The sequence below is a fragment of the Trichechus manatus genome, unplaced genomic scaffold (assembly GCF_000243295.1).
Source record: "Trichechus manatus latirostris isolate Lorelei unplaced genomic scaffold, TriManLat1.0 scaffold00031, whole genome shotgun sequence".
Lineage (NCBI taxonomy): Eukaryota > Metazoa > Chordata > Mammalia > Sirenia > Trichechidae > Trichechus > Trichechus manatus.
The window spans coordinates 77,542-87,727 of NW_004443967.1; positions in this window are offsets into that span (position 1 = coordinate 77,542).

The following is a 10,186-nucleotide window of genomic DNA, read 5'->3' on the forward strand; positions in this document are numbered from 1 at the left end:
CTGTGAGAGAATAAATTTCTCTTTGTTAAAGCCATCCACTTGTGGTATTTCTGTTATAGCAGCACTAGATGACTAAGACAGTCAGTAATACAAGCCCCCTTTTAACAACTGAGAAAAACTGATATTCTGATAGTTTAAGTGATTGGGCTAAGATCACAGGGCTATGAGAAAAGGCGGAGGGACCACCAGAGGTGTAGGAGAGGCTAGAAGAGCAAAAATGTGGAGGGGAAATTATTGTGAATTAGAGGCTTGTCAATTGCTAAATGTTCCATTTATGGATAACAACAGATTATTCCTTGACAGGGTAACATATGCCAACAAGCTGGGTCTGCTAAATAGCATGGCTTGGGGAAAAAAATAAAGAAACAAAGGAGTCTGCTTTTGTCACCAAAGTCACAAGTGAAAGATGTAAAAAGTGTGACAATCCAAAGTAATAGATCTCAAGCTTTAACATCCACCAGAATAACCTAAAATACGAATTACTGAGCCTGATCCTTGAGTTTTTTATTTAGTATGTCTAGGTGGTACTGAGTGTTCACACTTCTAACAATTTCCCCAGTGATGATGATGCTTGAGAAATGCAATCCTTGAGAACCTCTGCCAATCAAGGAAAAAATATGAAGAAAAAAAAGAAAATCAATCTCAAACCCACACATAGTCAGGCTGCATGAGAGAGTCCAGCCTAAGGATATGAATGTCCTTGAGTATGAGTGTGTGAGTACGTGTGTATGTGTGTGAGTATGTGTTATATAATAAACCTCTGGCAAAGGAGATTATTGTTCTTTCTCAAGCAAAGATCAAGATGAGATTATGCTGATCAAAGTTTAGTAAAAAACATTCTGCACTGATAATCATCTGTTCCCCTACCCCAACTATAAACTGTTTTTTCAAAGGAGACAGGGTTAGCATGAGTTTTTCAAGCCACATAAAATCAATTCTACTTCATCCTGATTTACACTTCTGACTTTTTCTCCAACACTTACTTCCTCTGCCTTCCTGTAAGCAATTTGCAAATTAACCCCGTGATGTCTGTCCAGGATTAGGACTCTCATGCCTCCAAGTAGATGGAACACTAGGGGCACTTTGTCCAGGGACTGCAACCATTAACATGAGAGGTTTTAAGCTATTAGAATAAAAGAAAATGATATTTCACACATTTCAAATTCAATCTATATGTAAATTTAGCCAGCCTGTTTTTTTAAAAATGAATAATTTGTGAACATTTATGTTTATACTATTTACGTAGGAGAGATTTATGCCTTTAATTAATGGTTTAGAAGAAGCATTCTTGTATTTTATAAAACCAAGTAATTGAGGAGATATAGAATATAGACCCATCTCCTATTTAAAGATAAACAACTGTTTCCTGAGTTAATAAAGAAGGTGAAGCTGATTCAAAAGCTGATAACTTTTGATAATTTATATTCAAAGGGTATTGGGAACCTTAAGAAATATTTTCCAATGTACACTTTTTTTCCTAATAACTAAATATTAAATCAACATAAAATATAAAAGATCAACAATAACTGAAATGTTGGCATTATTTAGCCATAGGTTTATATTACAAGAATCAAAGAAAGATGCTTTTATTCTTTGTATCTTCAGAGTCTAGCATATTAATGATGAAAGCATGATGCATTTCCTCAAAAGCCGTCTTATATCAATTTACTTAAAGGAGAATTCATGTAGAAGAGTAATTAGGGCAACATAAGTCACTGTAACAAAGAACCTCCAAATTTCTGTGGCTCAACACATTAGAAATTTACTTCTTGTTCATATATGAGAGCATACTGTTTTTATGTTTTACAAGGAACCCTAAATTCCTTCCATCTTGTGGAAACAACATCCTCTAGAGCCTAGCTGTGGACGATATACAGTGAGACAAAGGGGTAAAGCCCTTAGCACAGTGCTGAGTACACAGTAAGTGCTTAATAAAGTTAGTTACTGTTATTATTAAGTAGGTCAGTGTGGTGAGAGTTTCCAGTGTGAAGTGGTGAGTGGTCAGGCTGAGGAGGGGGCAATAAGCCAGAGAACGGAGCTACTCACAGGTCATACTAAAGGGTTTATACAAAATCCTAAGTTTTAAGTAGGGGTAGGATAGGGTAGGAGCCCTGGTGGCACAGTGGTTAACAGCTCAGCTGCAAACCAAAAGGTCAGCAGTTCAAATCTACCAGCTGCTCCTTGGAAACCCTATGGGGTAGTTCTGTCCTGTAGGCTTGCAATGAGTCAGAATCGACTGGACGGTGACGGGTTTGGATTTTTTTTTCTTGGAGGATGGTGTAAGATTTGCATTATATCAACATCAAACTGTCTAACAGCAGTGAGGATGATGGTTGGAGATACAAGCAAGTCATTTAATTCATCTAAAACTCAGTCTTTCATCTTCAAAATGGATATAATAAAATGTGCCTAGTATGCTCACAAAGAGAAAATGACAGAACGTAATAAAAGTATCTTGATAAATATAAGATTGTATGTAGAATAACTCATAATACAATCATCATGCCCAGGTACATATCAGATATGCTTACAGTAGGGCTTGCCCGAGTCACAAGCAAGAAGCTTGGATCCCGAGGAAAATATTCATGACAAACTACCCACCCTCTTCTGGGGAGAATTTCCCTCCCAGGCCTCATCTCCATTTACTCATTAGGCCCACTGGTGAAGTATGCAGTGGACAAGGAATGATATGGCTGCAGGTACATGGATATTTTTATATAGAAACAGTGATCCTGAGAGATCACTGACAGTGAACGTGGGAACCATCCTTTCATCTTGCAGAACTGAACTGCAGTACTGAAAGACTCGATGGTGGAGAAGAATTCACCCCAAAAATGAGGGCTGGAATTAGAGTGAAGCAATTGAGGCACTCGTCCCATGTGCAAAATTTAAGGGAGTGCCAAAAAGCTTAGTAATCAATATAAATGATATTTTAGTTCAGTTTTATAAACAATGAAAATTAATGCAAAAAAATCTATGACGAACAAAATACCAAAATTTTAAATAAGGACTAGTACTGTGCCAAGCTGTATCAAAGCCTCAAGCAAAAGGAAAAATGTGCTTCCCTATATACATGTTTTTATACAATTTTTATGCTTAATTTTCTAGAACATTAAAGTAATTGAAAACATACTTGAAAATTGAAATATAATTAACTTTATTAAAAATTCATTTAATTTGTTTAATTAGTTAATTTATATAATTAACGTCATCAAAGTTATTTAAGATCATCATTTGGTCAAGAGAAACTGTCAAACATGATAAGTCTCTCGATGGAAGATGAGATAAGCAAAGAAGTAGATTTTGAAAATATTATTGATGAGCTCGCTTCCATTAAAGCCAGGAAAGAAAGAGTATATGTTCTGTATTTAGTATAATAAAATATAAAATCAAATATTTAAACTTAAAATGATGTTGCATTTTTTCTTTTCTTTCTTAGGACAAACCAAGACTCAATATTTTTATATGTTGAAACTAATTCAATTTTTAAAAGCATTTTGAGGGCCAAACAAAACACATCTACTGGCCAAGACAGCCATCTGGCCTCCAATCTGTGACCTCTGATCTATTTGTTTCTAAATACTCAATAATGTTTCATTGCTACGTATTTTCTACATTAAAACATAAGTCCCATGAGTATAAGCACACATGTAACCTATCACAGGGAGCCCATGAGAAATGCTGAAAAAAAAAAATCCTTTGTTATTGATTAACAGGAAACTGTAATCATGCCCTTGCACACACAATCTAATCTAGAGTCAAATGAAAGGCTTGAAAGGAAATTCTATACCAAGTTAATATGACCAAGATGGTGTCCTACGTAATAGGCACTGGCCATTCCTTCCAGAACCATGCCCACAGAAAGTGGAGAACAGACAAACACAGGCTCCCCAAGTCAAGGCAGTATCTCAGTCCCAGGATCGATGGCACAGTTCAGTTAGTGCCAAGAGCTTTCCAAATGACATCAGTCTGCATGTTAGAAAGAGTAGTTTCATAGTCCTCAAGCAGAAGTTTAAAAAGTAAGTAGAGAAGGCTTCTCTCTAAGTTTCCCGAGTGCTGCTGTAACACAAATACCACAAGTAGGTGGATTTAAAGAACAGTAATTTATTTTCTCACAGTTCTGAAGGCTAAAAGTTCAAATTAGGGTCTCAGCCATATCAGTTCTTTCCTTGTCAGCAGCCCAGGGAATTCTTTGGTTCTTGGTGATTCTCATATGGCATTTGTCTTCCCCAGTATATCAGTATTTGTATCTGTGTCTTTAAAGTGGATAGATAGGTAAGTATGGTAAATAGATAGAAAAATGGATTAGACAGGAAGGAGGTAAGGGAAGGTAAGTAATTAGTCAAGGTAAGGAAGTATGTAAGCAACATAAAATTTCCCCAACTACTTGCTTCCAGTCTCCCAGCTTCTCAGACTCACAGGTGAGGGACATGATCACTGTGAAGGGCTTACCCTGTGATAGGACAAAGTTCTGGAAGTTGAACTCAAGCTAACTTTGATAGGAGGTAAATAAGAACATCAGTAACTATGTACAAATAGTACACAATCAAAATATTTTAAAATAGCATGCTCTTGCCACGTCGTGAATATTGACTGAGCATCTCCTTAATCCATAATCACCTATCACTGTGTGATACTCTTGATTCCACATAGTAACTCCCTTAGCTTCCACATAATCTGTCATTTATCCTGGGAACCCTCTTGCCAGACAAGCTGCCCAGCTGTTTGAGAAGAAAGCTTAGCAGCAGAGAGAATAAAAGGACAGACATCAATCCATTCAACGGATGCACTCTTCAAAGGCACTTGTAAACCTCATTTTTGCTACTAAAACCCGATTTGAAATGTTCCCTGTTTGATCTGAAAGTTTAACCCAGTTTACTTTTGGGTAGTGAATAACGGCCCTAGTTTGTTACCTATACGTATACATTATATACCATCAAAGTTTTTGTTGTTGTTATTTTTAAACACAGGCCTGGATGCTATAAAAGTTTCCCTAGAAGTTAAGATAAAGGGGGAAAAAAGTAACCCAACATAGAACTGACTTTTTCAATTATTAGTAAAAGTTATCAACATGCTCAGATGCTGTTAAAACATTTAGAGACCACCTTGCTCCCTTGAGGCAAACACAATTTAAAGAGCAGATTTAGAGAAAAACAACAAGGTGAACTGACACAAATCAGACACAAAAGAACTTAAAATGTGTATCAGTTAGAATGTGTTAGGCTGTAAGTAACAGAAACCCTGCTGTGGTAGGCAGAATAATGGTCCACAAAGATGCCCACGTTCTAATTCCTGGAACCTGTGAATGTTACCTTATATGGAAAAGGGGCTTTGCAAGTGAGATTAAGTTAAGGATCTTGACATGAGAAAATTACCATGAAAAATCCAGGAAGGCCAAATGTAATCACACGAGTCCTTATAAGAGAGAGGCAGGCAGTACAGAAATGGAAATGTGACAACAGGAGCGAGGTGGGAGTGATGCACTCTAAAGTTGGAGGAAAGGACCCAAATCAAGGAACGTGGGCAGCCTCTAGAAGGTGGAAAAGGCAAGGAAAGAGATTTTCTCCTGGATCCTACAAGAAGAATGCAGCCCTGCCAACACTTTGATTTTAGCCTGGTGCGACCCATTTTAGATTTCCGACCTCCAGAACTTTAAATAAATATTTTTTTGTTGTTTTAAGCTACGAACTAAAAAAAAAAAAAAAAAAAAAAAAACGCATTGTTGTCAAGTCAATTCCAACTCATAGTGACCCTATAGGACAGAGTAGAACTGCCCCATACAGTTTCCAAGGAGTGCCTGGTGGATTCAAACTGCTGACCTTTTGGTTAGCAGCTATAGCTCTTAACTACTACACCACCAGGGTTTTCTTTAAGCTACTAAGTCAACGGTAATTTGTTACAGCAGCAATAGGAAACTAATATACCTGCCTATCAATGACTTTAATCATAATGACATCCACTGTTTACTTAATGAGAAGTTTGGAGGTAGACAGTTTCAGCATCAGGGCAGTGGCTAAACAGTGTATTCAGGAAATCAAGTTCTTTGTGTATTTCTGTTCTGTCATTCAAGGTATTGATTTTTCATTTTTAGGCTTGTCCTCTCACCAACACAAGATGGCTGCCACAACCCCCAACACCTACAAGGCTAAAAGATTTATTAGTCAATAGAAATATGAACTACAAGCATCACAACAACAGACCTATAAACCAAAGAAAATGCCTCAGTTCTTAACATCAAGATAAAATTAAGAACCATCCCTTCATATCTTTCTCCTATCATCTCCAGAAGCCTACCTCCTGTACCACCCCAGCAGATTTCTCTTTTTGTCTCATTGTCCAAAATTGAGTAACTGGGCCACCTTAACTATAAGGGAAGTTAGGAAAGTGATTATCTGCCACCCCAGAAAATCATGATGTGTTACCAAGAAACAATGGATCAGATCAAAGAAAGGCTATGGGTGAGCAACTGTCTACCAGAAGCTCTTTATCTTGGGTCACTCCCTTGAGGACAGCAAGCAGCAACTATTACAATTGAGTGATGGCCCTCCATAATTTCATTCTCAAAGGGGAAGATCATGTCCCTACTTTACTTGTTAATTTGGAACCTATAACATGAAAACAAGTCACTTAAACGAGCTTTTCCTAAATGAATTCCTCAGAAGACTGGTCCTCAAAGATGGCCTGGGGGAAAAGGTCTCTTTGTAAAAAAATTGAGATTTCTCAGTGTACCTGAGCATATTAAATGTTTGATAACCCTGAAGAAAAATAACTAAATATTTACCAATCCAGTAAGTAACACACAAAAATAACACATTGTTTTATATAACACTGATAGAATATCCCATTGATCACACTGGGAAAGTTTGGTAAAAGATTTCTCTTCTCGCCATTTCCTTGGGAGACAGACCATATTCTGGCCAGGTATTTAATATCTATCAGAGGGGAGATCTGAAGATCCCAGTGATATCCCAGGTCACTGCTAATTGTGTTTTATATCAAAATATGTTCATTCTTCCCTTCCACTCAGACGAAGCAAGGTATAAATTAGTCTGGAATGAATAAGCGGTCTTACATTTCTTCAGTTAAAGGGGATCTGACAGAAATTGATTAGTTAACCAGGCAGAAGCAAAAGTGAAAATTAAGTAGCTGGCATCTTGAACTGTAACAGGGAAAAAATGTTTGGTGAGATTTAGAAGGATTATGAAAAGTGGATACAGCAAATTTGAGTTGTGTTTATTTCAATGGAAACTTTCATTTAAATAACTTCATGACTTTACCCAGATTTGCCAATTCTTGGCTCTGCAAACAGCCTTCAAGAAGAGAAAAGAAAAAGTCATGGAGTTGTAAGAGCACTGAAATTATTTCCAATCACTCTGTCTTACCTCTCTGTGTCCCCTAACCCCACCTCACCATTCCTCTTCCTGGAGTACACAACCCCTAGAAAAGCAGCATCCAGAAACCAGCAGCATAGGTGGTCATGCTTTTCTGGGGCTCAGTAATATTCATCCCAGGCCTTGTGGTCTGGCACACTGATGCACAGAAAATGTGTTCTTTGAAACTTCTAACTACGCTTTCCAAAGATGTTCCTCACTGCTGTCATTAACTGGTACAGGGAGAGAGAGATCAAAATAAGGGCATGACCATCAGGCAGACACTGGGCTAAGAAACGACCATTACAGAAATTCCAGGGGGCTCTAGTGGCACAGTGCTTAAGAGCTCAGCTACCAACCAAAAAGTCGGCAGTTCAAATCCACCAGCCACTCTTTGGAGACCCTACAGGGTGGTTCTACTCTGACCCTACAGGTCATTATGAGTCGAAAAAGACTTGACAGCAATGGGTTTGGTTTTTTGGTTTATGTGTTTCCCACAGACAACCTACAGATACACCCTCACAACCCTTAGCCTCTGTGAGAAATAAGCATTTTTAATCTCTTAAACAAAGACAGTTCAACACAAACTGAGGCAGCATAACTCTTCTCCAAGGCTCATAAAGTTCACTGTACAACCAAATTCCTTTATAGCCAAGAAAATCAAAGTCTCCAGGCCTAGTAGTATTGTCCTGTGTTGCCAAAAGCAAGAAGACTAGTGGATCTGAATTCCAGAGCTCAGACACCACGTGGAAATTCACATATCCATCAGATTCCTTCAGAGACCTGGAGTTCTAAGGATTTGTAAAAAATGCATTTCCTCTCTTCTTTACCTCCCATGGGGTATCTCCTTACATCTGGCTTTGGACTGTATGGGCTTACTGGTGAGGTGGCCACACACATGGCTGCAGCCCCTGAGAGCCTGGACGAGGTCTATGGGACACATTTCAGAAGTAAAAATACTAGGAATATGAGAATCTATTTCTCACCACCAAAATGGCCAACCTTCCTACATGATGTTCGTACCCACAGAACATCAACCAGCCTAACTCATCTGTACAATGGTCACCAAACACAGAATTTAAAAATTTATCTCTGTTAGAAATTCCTACCTTATTCCTCTCTGCTCATCCAGGTACTAATGGTTAACTCTCAGTTCTTCTACAAAGCCTCCCTCTTCCCTTCTGCCCTCGGCTCAAGGAAGGTAAGGGCCTTAGCCATGGATAAGCAACTATCAAACGGTAGAACTGGGCTTTGAACACAGGTCTGTGTTCATTCCTAAAAGCCCATTTATGCTCTTAATTGTCTCAAATAAGTCTATAACTGGCTCTAGTAAAAAATGAGTTGGGATTTTTAACCCAGGAAGTCTGAACTCAGTCCGTTATTGGTCAGTCTTTGATAAGAGAAATCACATCCACTAAAACACAATCTCCTTTTCCTGACTTAAAGCATTGAAATGTTTGTGAGGTGAGGGAAGAGTCACTAGAGAGGAGACAGGAATAAATAACGTAATTTGTTTATTTGGATAACAAGAGCTAACATCTCCAACAAAGAGAAGGCAAACCAGTGGCTTCACTGGCAATGTCAAATCTGTATATCAAACACGTCCCAGGCAAGGGATTACTATAAAATTATATTCAAAGCCCAATCAAAGCAACAAGTAAAAAGTACTACTTTAATTAAAGTCTGACAAATCACCCTTACTGTGACATCTTGTTGAAAAGCATATCAGGAAACTAGATCCTCTTGCTTTGGATTCTGGCTAACTACAGATTCTTAACAGGAGCTGGTTATTTTCTGGATGGCACCAGATGATAGAAGATTTCTCCCAAGAAAAAGTCTAAATCCTTTTCTAGAAGCTTGGGCTACTTAAGGCACTCAACAACTAACCTGAGGTGAAACCACAGTTTAAATCACACACTACAGAGACCATTTTCTTCTCTGTGTACGTTCTAGGGGTGCTAACATCTGTATTTATGGATTTAAAATAACAAAAGGAAGAATTTAAGCATCTGCTTCAAAAATGTCACCAGGGATTTAGATCTGCCTCAGTTATCTAATTTAGCCATCTCATAGGACATTGAGTTACCATGGTATTCCTCACAATGCATTTAATTCTTATCTCTCTTCCCACTGCCGTTGAGTCGATTCTGACTCACAGCAACCATATACGACAGAGTAGAACTGCCCCATAGAGTTTCCAAGGAACAGCTGGTGGATTCAAACTGCTGACCTCTTGGTTAACAGCCGAATTCTTAATCACTGTGCCACCAGGGCTCCTCCTATCTCTCTAGGATCAACTAAATTCATCTTAACAACCCTTTTAATATCAGTGTACCTATAAATTAAATTTTATAAGTTACCCTGTGTTCATTTTTTAATGAAAATCTTATGATTCGAACTTAACTTCTAAATATTTAATATTGAATATTCTTCATGGTTCTTTAAGAAATTAGGACAACAGATTGAATTATTTATAATTATATATTTCTCATCTATAAATGTTTAAATTCAATGACTGCTATAATCTGTCAATATTAGAATCTTAGTAAGATAACACCTTATTGAAACTCAAGGTGTTCTATAGAGAGCATCATAATCTCCAGGACTTTGCCACAAGAATATATCTGAGTAGTCCTACTGTATCTCAAAGGCCTAAAGGAGCCTCAATTTTCTTCTTCAGCTGGTGGCTCAAAAGGCTCTGAATTGAAAATCTAGCTAAATCTGACATTCTATTTGTGAACCACATGGGCAAATATAGACGAGTATATGCCTAGCTTAAAGGTGGTTGTGAGGATGAAATCCCATAATACGAATGT